The sequence below is a fragment of the Austrofundulus limnaeus genome, unplaced genomic scaffold, assembly GCF_001266775.1.
Source record: "Austrofundulus limnaeus strain Quisiro unplaced genomic scaffold, Austrofundulus_limnaeus-1.0 Scaffold22, whole genome shotgun sequence".
Classification (NCBI taxonomy): Eukaryota; Metazoa; Chordata; class Actinopteri; order Cyprinodontiformes; family Rivulidae; genus Austrofundulus; species Austrofundulus limnaeus.
The window spans coordinates 1,295,163-1,305,346 of record NW_013952424.1 but is presented as its reverse complement, the minus strand read 5'-3'; the positions used below and the strand labels follow the sequence as shown (position 1 = coordinate 1,305,346).

At 35.6% G+C, this 10,184-nt stretch overlaps 1 protein-coding gene across 1 annotated transcript in view; it reads right to left on the bottom strand.

Annotated features, from left to right (window-relative positions):
• r3hdm2 (R3H domain containing 2) overlaps positions 1–10,093 on the bottom strand; it is a 54,942-nt gene extending 44,849 nt beyond the window's left edge. The window contains 2 exon segments of the mRNA XM_014004161.1: positions 9,499–9,551; positions 9,891–10,093. The gene's annotated coding sequence lies outside the window, so the exon portion shown is untranslated.
• Between the last annotated feature and the right edge of the window lie 91 nt (positions 10,094–10,184).

The following is a 10,184-nucleotide window of genomic DNA, read 5'->3' as shown; positions in this document are numbered from 1 at the left end:
ACATTAAAAGATTTACATCTCTCTGTTTATAGTGGATTACGTGTTTCACATATTTAATTCTGGCTCTGTGACAGACTTGCAACCTGTCCAAGGTGTACCCTGCCCCTCGCACAGTGACTGCTGGATATGGGCACCAGTGACCCCGGTGACCCTGAAAGGACGAAGCGGGTATAGATAATGGATGGATAGATGGCATATTTTAGTTTCTTCTTTTTTGTACCATTTTAACCTGACAGATTCCTGTTTTGTTATAGTTTATAAATCAGTCCAAATTCAGTAATGTGTGCAAAATCCACAATTTTCTGTTTATTCGGTCAGTATTTAATAAGGCTGGCAAAACAAACTTAAAATATAATGATGTGCTTCTATTTTTAATTAGTGTATTATAAAAAAAATTAGACCATCATTTTATGGAAGGATACTCTTCATACAGGAGGAAACTTAAGATTTTATATCAATTAATTGTTAGTTGATGGATAAGATCAATCGATTTTAGATTACCGTAATTTATCGATAACTTGCTTCCCGAGTATTATACCAAGTTTTGTCTCCAAGTTAATTCATGCTGTAGCCAAAACATGAACATATCCAGAAGGTAACCATTTTTCTTTGTAATTTACAAAAACACATCAATGTGCCAAAAACACACAGACAATCTGGATTTCTAGGCAGCCATGCCACAACAGCAATCAAGGCTTCAGTGTTGCCTGCCAGCCAACCTCAGAGAAATGAGGGATTCAGCCAATAAACCTGCCAGGCTGTCAATGTTAAACCTACACAAAGTTTTATCTATTTGACTGTAGCTCGTGCACTCGAAAACAGTTATCAGAAAAGCAATATTTGCAGTCAGTGAAACATTTGTCCAACTAAATATATGTCAACTATATGTAGGACAAGGATTCCCATTCCTCAATCAATAACAGGCACCTAGCTAAAATGCTTCTTAAATCATAAACATGTTGTTTGTACTGTAAACTCAAATAAAAAAAATATATCACACAAATGTATTGCTCCAGAAAACACTAACCATAGGGGTAAACTAAGAATAGCATGAATGCACAAAAATTAGATACAAATTGATGTGCAAACTGTTTACTATCACCACCCTTAGTGTTACTTTGAGGGGTTTTCCTCTATTTTAAATGTTGTCTCTGTTAAATTCATGCATTACTCGTCTATTTTATGTATGAGAGTCTGTGTCTACAGCTCTGGCAACACCAAAGCCCTAGGATTAGAAGCTAGTCTCTGGATAAAGTAGCTGACCTGACAGCAGTGACACAACAATGTGCTATGCCATCTGTTAATCAAAAGCCAAGCACTCCCTGTAACACCGCTTACCTAAAAACTGCAAGTATAATTTATTTAAAGCTCTTCAACTTTAAATAAAAACTACACTCCTTAATAATTGCCTAACTCTTAGCATTTTCAAATAAATTGTCAGGCTTCTAAATTAAAGCTTTATTTATCCCTCTGTGTATCACAAACGTCCAAGTATTTGGTCTACTTTGAAGACAAGACAAATACAATTCTAATTGTAATTGACAAAGAACCTCTACGTATAAGTGACATGTGTTCAATGCAATTTTTAGCATTTGTTGCTTCTGCTTACAATATTCTTTATTAAACATTTGTTTTATGTCAAATCATTTTTACATGCTTTTAATTTTTTTTTACTTTAACCACTTTCTGCCAATATTTACACTACATTTCTAAAAATTATATTTTAAGGCCCTCTTAAGACCTTGTGACTTCAGGTTATTAAGGCAGTCACTACCTCAATTAGCCTTAATTTTTTTAAACTTCCTTGGTCTTGTTTCTTCTGGTCTCATTTTATTGGATCATTTTCTCTCACACAATGATAATTTATATGCACAAAGAATGCTGTAAATAAACAATATGTGGAGCAAGATTCCTGATTACACCAACACAATTTCTAAACAATTAGAAAATTCACAAAGTTTAACACCTAACTACAAATACTTCAGTTATCCCTGTACAGTCACACTTTCCTCCTTATTAGCTTGTGGATCAACAGCGGCACAGAAGGAAATGGTATTAGCTTTAGCAACTTACACCAAATAGTTAGCTTTTATCAAATTTGGGGTTGCTGTGGTGATTATATGTCATTTTCTATTTCTAACTGCAGTACAACAAAATCCTGGGTCCTTTTTTATTGTTTTAAAAACAATAAAGAAAACAAATAGAACACACTCAGGATGAGGATACAAGTGGATTTATTGTTACGGTAAGAGAGGTGCATGCATGCTTATAAAAGGTAGTCATTACATAAATAGGCCAGATCCAGCACTAGACAGATTTGGGCCAAGTCAACAAAAAATAAAGAATAAAAGGAAGAAACTGATGAAAAGGATTGTGAGCCTGATTTTGTTAAGCTAGAAATATTAGAACAGTGAAGTGCAAAACGCCAGCTCCACTAAACCTGAAACAGTGCTCATTCCATGAGGATGGGCTGCTATTTATAGCGACAGATTTTTTTATTCAAGAAGCCTGTGTTGTTGTGCTTTTTCTCACGCTTGTGTTGCCTCTCTCACCTTCTCTCTATTCTCTGTTCCTGCACACTGTGTTCTTTTAGTAAAGGGCAAGCACACTGACATATGCAGGTAGACATTTTAACTCAATTCACTCTTCAAGAGTTTCACATTTTTAATAAAGAGAAGAAAAAAAAACATTTCAACTTTTAATTCACCTTAATCTTAAGTAGCTCAATGAAAACTATGAAGGGCATTGATAGAGAACTTTCCACATGACTTATGTAATCCTCTTTCATCTACACCTCCATCCTTTCCTCCCTTCTCAGACTGACAGTGTTGCAAAGTAACGCCTACTTCTTGGTGACTCTCCACCCCACTAGGCCACCTCCACACTCCCACTAAGGGACAGAGGAAGGGAATTCCTCATTACCTCATCATTTGCCTCACTAAAAGGTAGTAGGTGTGCCTGTAAATACTAACAGTATGTGAACACAACCCAGTGAGCAAGTTAAAACAATAAATTCACAAATGAAGCAATAGCCTATATCTAAGATAATGAATGAATCAGTTGCAAATCAAGAGCATGTAAACAAAACCAGCCATCTAATTATGATCTCTGCCTTGCTATAAAGACATGACTACATTATTTAGAACTTTGCAAAGAGTTGACAAGTAATGACAACAGTGGTATAACAGCATGTAAAACCAAATTTACAGGAGAAGCTGCTATGTCTAATTAAATTATTAAACTACTTGACAGATAAAGCACACCCCTGACGGTATGTAGAGTACAGATTTCTGGTTATCGAGTCAGAACAAGAGTCTTGTGGCAAAAAGCATATTAACATTGCAGAAAAGGCAGCAAAAGCAGCTTTGGATCAAGATCATAGTTTTGGAAGAATTACCTGTCCTTGAAGCACAAATGCAGAAATTCCATTTGCTGCAGCAGGTAAAAAGAAATTCATGGGAGTTCATGTCTGCTACTCTCTTCAGCTCATTGTACTTTCCTTCATCTTCAGGCTTTTGCGTAGCCTTCCACTTATAGGTTCTATCAGCTCTTTTTTCTTAATAGAAGTCATGAAAATAGTCAGAAAAGTCTATTTTGACTGCCCCCTTTCTTTTTCTGAATGAAAGCACAAGCACGACAGTGAAAACAGAAAATGTTGCTCGCAAGCTGGCTCCTTCTTCTCCTACCCCTCATGCTATCACAGTTTGCAGTGCTCCCTTCTCTTCAAACCCTCCCTTCCATGTGGATTCTGACTCTCTCTCCTACACATCTTGTTTGCTCTCTGCCTCTGTGTAACAATATTATTGCAATGACAGCCAAACCAGGGCATGCAAGAAGCCCAGCTGTTTAAAGGGCTGCTAACGCGTCACAATAAATACATTACAAATATTTATTTCGTCATAGTTACAGATCAGTTTGTTCCTTTTTTCCTAATGCTATGCTGCACCACTTGATGACACACATTAGATACATTTTCTATAGACTTTGTTGGCATAAACTTAACCCTAAAGATCTGACAGCTGATAGTGAAATTGAAGCTCTGCTGCAACTGTCAAAATGTATACAGGAGGATGGGTATCTGAAGGGAAGATAATGGAGGAAAATATTGAAACCATCTCATTAACTGAAAAAACCTTAATCCCACAAGAAAACACATTTGCATCTCTCCCTGCAGCAACTTGACTGCAAACGTCAGCTGAAAAAATTGTAAAAAAAAAAAAAGGCAGCAGGCAAAAGTTAAGCAATAAAAGAAATGTTAGCATGGAACTTTACAGAATGCAGAAAGAATGTTAGTCTCATGAAAGGCTAAGGTCTGTGGTTGACAGAATATTACCTAGTTTTAATGGATAAAACTGGAACTGAAAAAAAAAATCTGTCACAAAGTTTAGCTTTGTTCCAGCTTACAGTTATGTTAAAAAAGCTGTGGCCAAGATGTTCATTCACTATTAAAAACTGGTAAAACTAATTAATATTTTTTTAAATAATTTATTTAGGGTGACAAGTTGCCACTTTGTGTTAAAGTGAACGGTACTTTTATGACGTTTCACAAGTCAAAATAATATTTTAAAGTGTTTTTGTTTCTTATTGTTTTGTTACTTAGAGTGGTTGTGCAGGAAATGTTTGTCAGTAGCGTGCAGATACAATTGCAAATATGGGATTGAAGTACAAAGACATTTTTCATTGATTTGAAGAAGCAACCACACTCTGATCTTTGCTGCTGACCTACTGTTTTACATCAGAAGCCGTAGTATGGCTGCCATACTACTGATGTAATACAGCAGCTGCTGTGATAACATGAAAAGCATTTTGCTAAAAATATTATTATTTCTTAAGTTTCATCAAAATCAGTTTGATGATTAGATAATATTTAAAAAAACCTTCAGTTTGGCTTTTTAAAATAAATAAGACAGTGTTCTCCTTAAAAAGTGATAGTAATAATTGCATAATGTGAAATTTCATCAAATGTTTGTTTTACAGAATTTCACTTGGGCTCAGCACAGGAGCCAAGCTAGTTGTTGTGATATAAAACTATAAGCAGGGTGACAAAATGATTGGTGTAGTGTAGAAAATGTTAACCTTCACGAAGTTTAGACATCAAACCAATAAAAGACTTTGCTATCTTAACATGGCCCTGGAAAAAGATTTATCTTGGGTTGGCCACATGCCAGGGATAAAAAAGACGGCAATGAACTAATGCCAATTAATGCCTCAAAATGTCAGCTGTTTCTGCTCTTGAATAGTTAGGTAGCTTAATTCACAATGTTACAATGAAGCTTAGAAAGTAGGAGACAGAGGCAAAGGCTCATGTGGCTCTGTGGCAACAGATACCAGAGATAATCTGTAGAATCACATAGTAATATATCTTTCAACATGCAGTATACAGCTGAGAGAGTGAATAGACACTGAACAGTTATTACATAGTTATTAAATATATATTTATTCACATAAAATTTTGTTTTTACTAAAAACATAACAAAATCAGCTCCTAGCACTTTGTTCTTGAGTAAAATCTGCTGCAATTCAAATCCAAATAAAAAGGTAATAAGGTTTTTAAATGTTATTAAACATTATAGAAATTACACACCAAATTTCAACAGATTGATGTGTCCCATTTTCCTTATGAGACAACCATCCAATCATATCACTGATACTCAAGTGAGATAATACATCTGAGGCCAAACTTAAGGCAACCAGTCACTTCTCTCTGCTTTGATCAAAAATTTATATAAAAGAAAGAAACTAAGTATGGGTATGAGAAACATGAAACGAGGGGAAAAAAATAGCATGAAAACGTAAATATATTAGGAGTAAATGAGCTCAGGAAACATAACATGAAAGAAAGATGAACAAATAAAGACGGAGAGGGGAGATGAACAGAATCAGGAGCAGTAAAGAGAAGAGGAAAGAAGCAGCAACAGCACCACGCTTGGTGCTTTGGCTGGGATCTATAAATAGCTCTTCAAATCTCTCTAGAAAAAGCCACTCTTCTTCTTATGCTGCTGCAAACACAGATTCAGAAACGAAGGCAGAGACGGATACCTGGGTGACAAAGACTGATTACATCTTACTAAATAAGGGTTCCATATTGTTAATGTATAAATATATTAAACGAGGCCTGAAAATACTCTCACAAAGCGACACTCCTGCCATATAGATTCCTGATAAAAAACTACATACTGTAAAACTGAGTTTAAAAAAATACAGTAATGCATCTTGCAAACCAAAGGAAGCACTTTTTACAAACAGATTTTTTGCTCAGCTCTAAATCAGGTGTAAACTCTGCAATAAAAGCTCCTATCAATATAACATTTCACATTTTCACACCTAAATCTGTGAACATGTTTTAAACTTTGTCCACAATCTGCAGGGTATAGAGAGGAAATATGTTGAAAGAGAAGCAGGATATTCCATCTCTCACTGGTGGCCTTAGCAACAGCAGACTGTAGATTCAGTGACTCACATCTACCAGATATTACTATAGATTATCCTTTTCTCAATGATCTTTCCGTAACATCACCACCTTAGAAAAAAAAATATGTTGATGCAAAATGTCCAAATTTAGAAGATGTAACATGATGTTGTAATAGTGGCACATTTTCTACAAGAACAAGAAACACTGGTTCTGGGCTGGTGCAGGAGCAGTATCAACCTTACAACCTGCTTTTAACTGATTTGTTAGTTTTTCACAAGAGCCAGAGAAACATCAGAGAGCCAAGTTATTACATCACCTTAAACGTCTCTAGTGTAGAGCTTTGATTTTGTTCTGATATTTTAAAATGTTTTTAGAAGACTACAATCCTGAGCAAACGTTCATCTCCACAGATTCTGCCATCTATTGTTTTTTTCCACTGAACACGTGTCTTGACATCACCAGCAGTTGCCAAAAGCCATTTTAAACATCGATGCTCTCTGTGCTCTCCTTGCAATGTAAGAAGTTGGAACCTGAATTTTTATGTGCCATTTTAAGCATTATCGATCAACGTCCAGAAAATTGGGACAAAAATGTCAAAATAGATAAGCTACAATAAAAAGCTGGCTTAATATTTTTCTGAAAATGTTGAGATGGTCAGATGCAGCATTCTGAATAACAATATCGAAGGTAAAATAAATTAACCGCAAGTTCATGTGTTCACACTAATGGTTCAACTTGACATTCATGCTGTCCATATTTTTTATTATCACACAGCTTTCCCTATTTATTAAGCTGACTAGATGCTACATAAATTCACATAGCAACACAAAATGTGTTCATCTTAACCATTTTTACAGCTGAGATGTTTGATTCACAGCTTTGATAATCTGTGCTGTGATCTCAAAGTCTCAGCCACTCGTGCTGTAACAAACCTGTGAGTCTTGTTTACTAAATATATTTTAACAAAAATAATCCAGAAGTCTATCTAGAAGGTCTCCTAATCGATGATACTTAGTCTGACCTGCAACAGAGCAAAATTCAGAGTGTCATGAGCACAACAGTAGGTGTTCATGATGCATTATTTTGTGAAAGGATTGCATCATACACTGCAAGGATTCACAAAACGGTCACATCTCAAAATGTGTGACATGCATCAAGGTAAATATTAGACGAGTCAAAAACAACTTTTTTCCAACAGACAAGTTGAAGTATTTACAAAAATCTAAAGTTTAAAAATTAGTCAACAGAACTTCACTTGTGCACAGGATTCAGACAGTAAGGCGGGTTGTGATAAGAGCATCAGACCCTTACTCATAAAACAAGGCAGGCAAATATTTGTGTGACAAGCCATATTTTCACCAACTGATTTTGACAACATAAAAAAACAATTATAATGGCTTCATGCCTTTAACAATGAGCTGCTGCACCAAATGCAGCAACATTTCAACTTCAAAAAGTAGTCTTAACGTCTCTCTAACTGGCAAGCTGCTAGAACAATACTGTATGAATGATCAGCTTATACTCCCTGAGTGACATGTCTAAAATTATGTTTACAAATAAATTAGTTTAGGAAAGCTCTTCACCATCTGTGGCAAAATTCAACTTAAGGTTTATTGCCCTGCCCATTACAATAGAATTCTAAGTGAACCGCATGGGTTCAACTGGGATTTATTTATTTATTTGAATGAAAGTTTAAAACAAGAATTTAAAGAAAAATGCACCTGAACAAAAGCTAGCAATGTAAATAGTGTATTGATGAAAAGAAAGGGTGTGCCAGTATTCCCGCCCCACCACTGGCACGTCACTCCTACAGTAGATGAGTACTTTTCTGGTTAGACAAGACTAATAAAACATAAGTTCTGCTGAACCTCCACCTAACTAATGTGTTCTTCAAACATTTCTTCCCCAATACAACAGCCATTCATAATGCTACTTCTCCAATTAGAACAATGAAATCTAATTTGTACTGAATAATTTTCAAGAGACCAGTTTGCCCACAAGTCTTAACGGTCCAAGGATTTATTTAGTTATTTATTTTCAGCATTATTTACTATGAAAGTGCAATTGTACTCAAAAAAATAGATCACCTGCCTCAGTCTAGGCTGGCTATTTTTGTTTAATAAGGTTAATGCAGCGGTTCCCAAAGTTGGTGTCGGGACCCAAAGTGGGGTCCTGAAACATCAAGGTGGGGTCCTGAAAATATTTTCTAAATTAATTACACTTTTGCCTTAGTTGCCTAAAATGTATAAATGTAGAATAATAAATATTGTTACTATGGCCATGTTTTGTTGACTTGATACAAATGTTTATCACCCAAAAATAGTTGTGGGCACAGGTCTCTGCTACTGTTATTTTGTGGGTCAAAAGCTGAAAAGTTTGGGAACCACTGCACTTCAGAAATCAATTTAAAAGGGTAATAAAATAATTGGTGATGTAATATTTTCCCTTTAATTATTACAAAAACACAAAATAAGTATAAATAAATATTTATACTTGTGTAACCTTTGTTTTTAGGGCTATTAACAAAATTTGTGTACTCAGACCAGTAATATTTGGGGTCACAAGTTTTTGCCATGAATATTTTGTGGGTCAGAAGATAAAAAGTTTGGGAACCACTGGGTTAATGTGTAAAAAAAATAAAAAATAAAATAAAATAAAAGCGTTAAATTGCACAATATAAAAAACTAAATATTATATGGATAGGTTTTTATGTTGATTGGCCTGTTTTATAGTATTAATAGCACTATATTAATTGCTAAATTTGCTCACTCATTTGGACAATCAACAAAACATTACTTCTTATTTATTTGGTGTAATATCTGCATCTTATTTCATAGTATCCAAAATTCTGTGAACACAAATCTGACTGTAAACGTTTCCAAAAACTATATTGTGACCCATTATAAAAATGCAACTTGTTTTCCCCATAACTTGACCACCAAGGATACCAACATGGCTATCTCGTTTCTGTCGTTGCCATTGAGAAGGCGGACTTTAAAGATGGTGCTTCATGTTACATATCAGACTAATCATAGAGGATCATTGATTAAAAAATGATCTCAAGTCGTCCTCGCGGTTCAGCTTACCGTTTCGGTGGTCGTGTGTTTTGAGTCGGTGTTGAGAATCGTTCAAGTTTTCACTGTAGAGAACAGATGGCAGTATGGTCAGTCGTGGCTGAACAGTTGACTGAAAATAATAGCTTACCTACACGCTAACAATAGCTAGCTCACGATATGTTAGCCTTCTTCCTACAAATAGTATAATTAGCCAACTAGCTAATGTTAGCCCTGCTAGCTAGCCTTTTCTTTCCAATGCACGCTACCGGTCTAGCGTGAATAAAACCTCAACTTTGTATTACTACTTGCTAGTCAGCAAAGGTCCTATGGTTATGGCGGTGTGAATCATGTTATAAACTAGTCCCTGGGCTGTCGGGTCTCAAACACGGGATTTAAGTTTGCTAGCCTTCAAAATGACTTACCGCTGCTAGCTTGAGAGTTGGACCACAGCAATCCGACTGTCAAAACAGCGCCGCGTGAGGGGAGAGCGGCATGAAAGTTAACGACGGAAAGAAAGAAAGCGCTAAAAAAGCAAGCCAGTCAAACCCGATACAGGAAAGCTGTTGCAAACCAACAAAACGCGAAATAATAAATTACTTAAATTAAAGAAAAAAAGAAACAAAACGGTAGTGATGGGCAGTTTGAAGCTGAAGCTTCGGCGCATGTATTAAAAAAAACAACACACTGTTTCAGAAGCACTGTGTCGGAGCTTGATT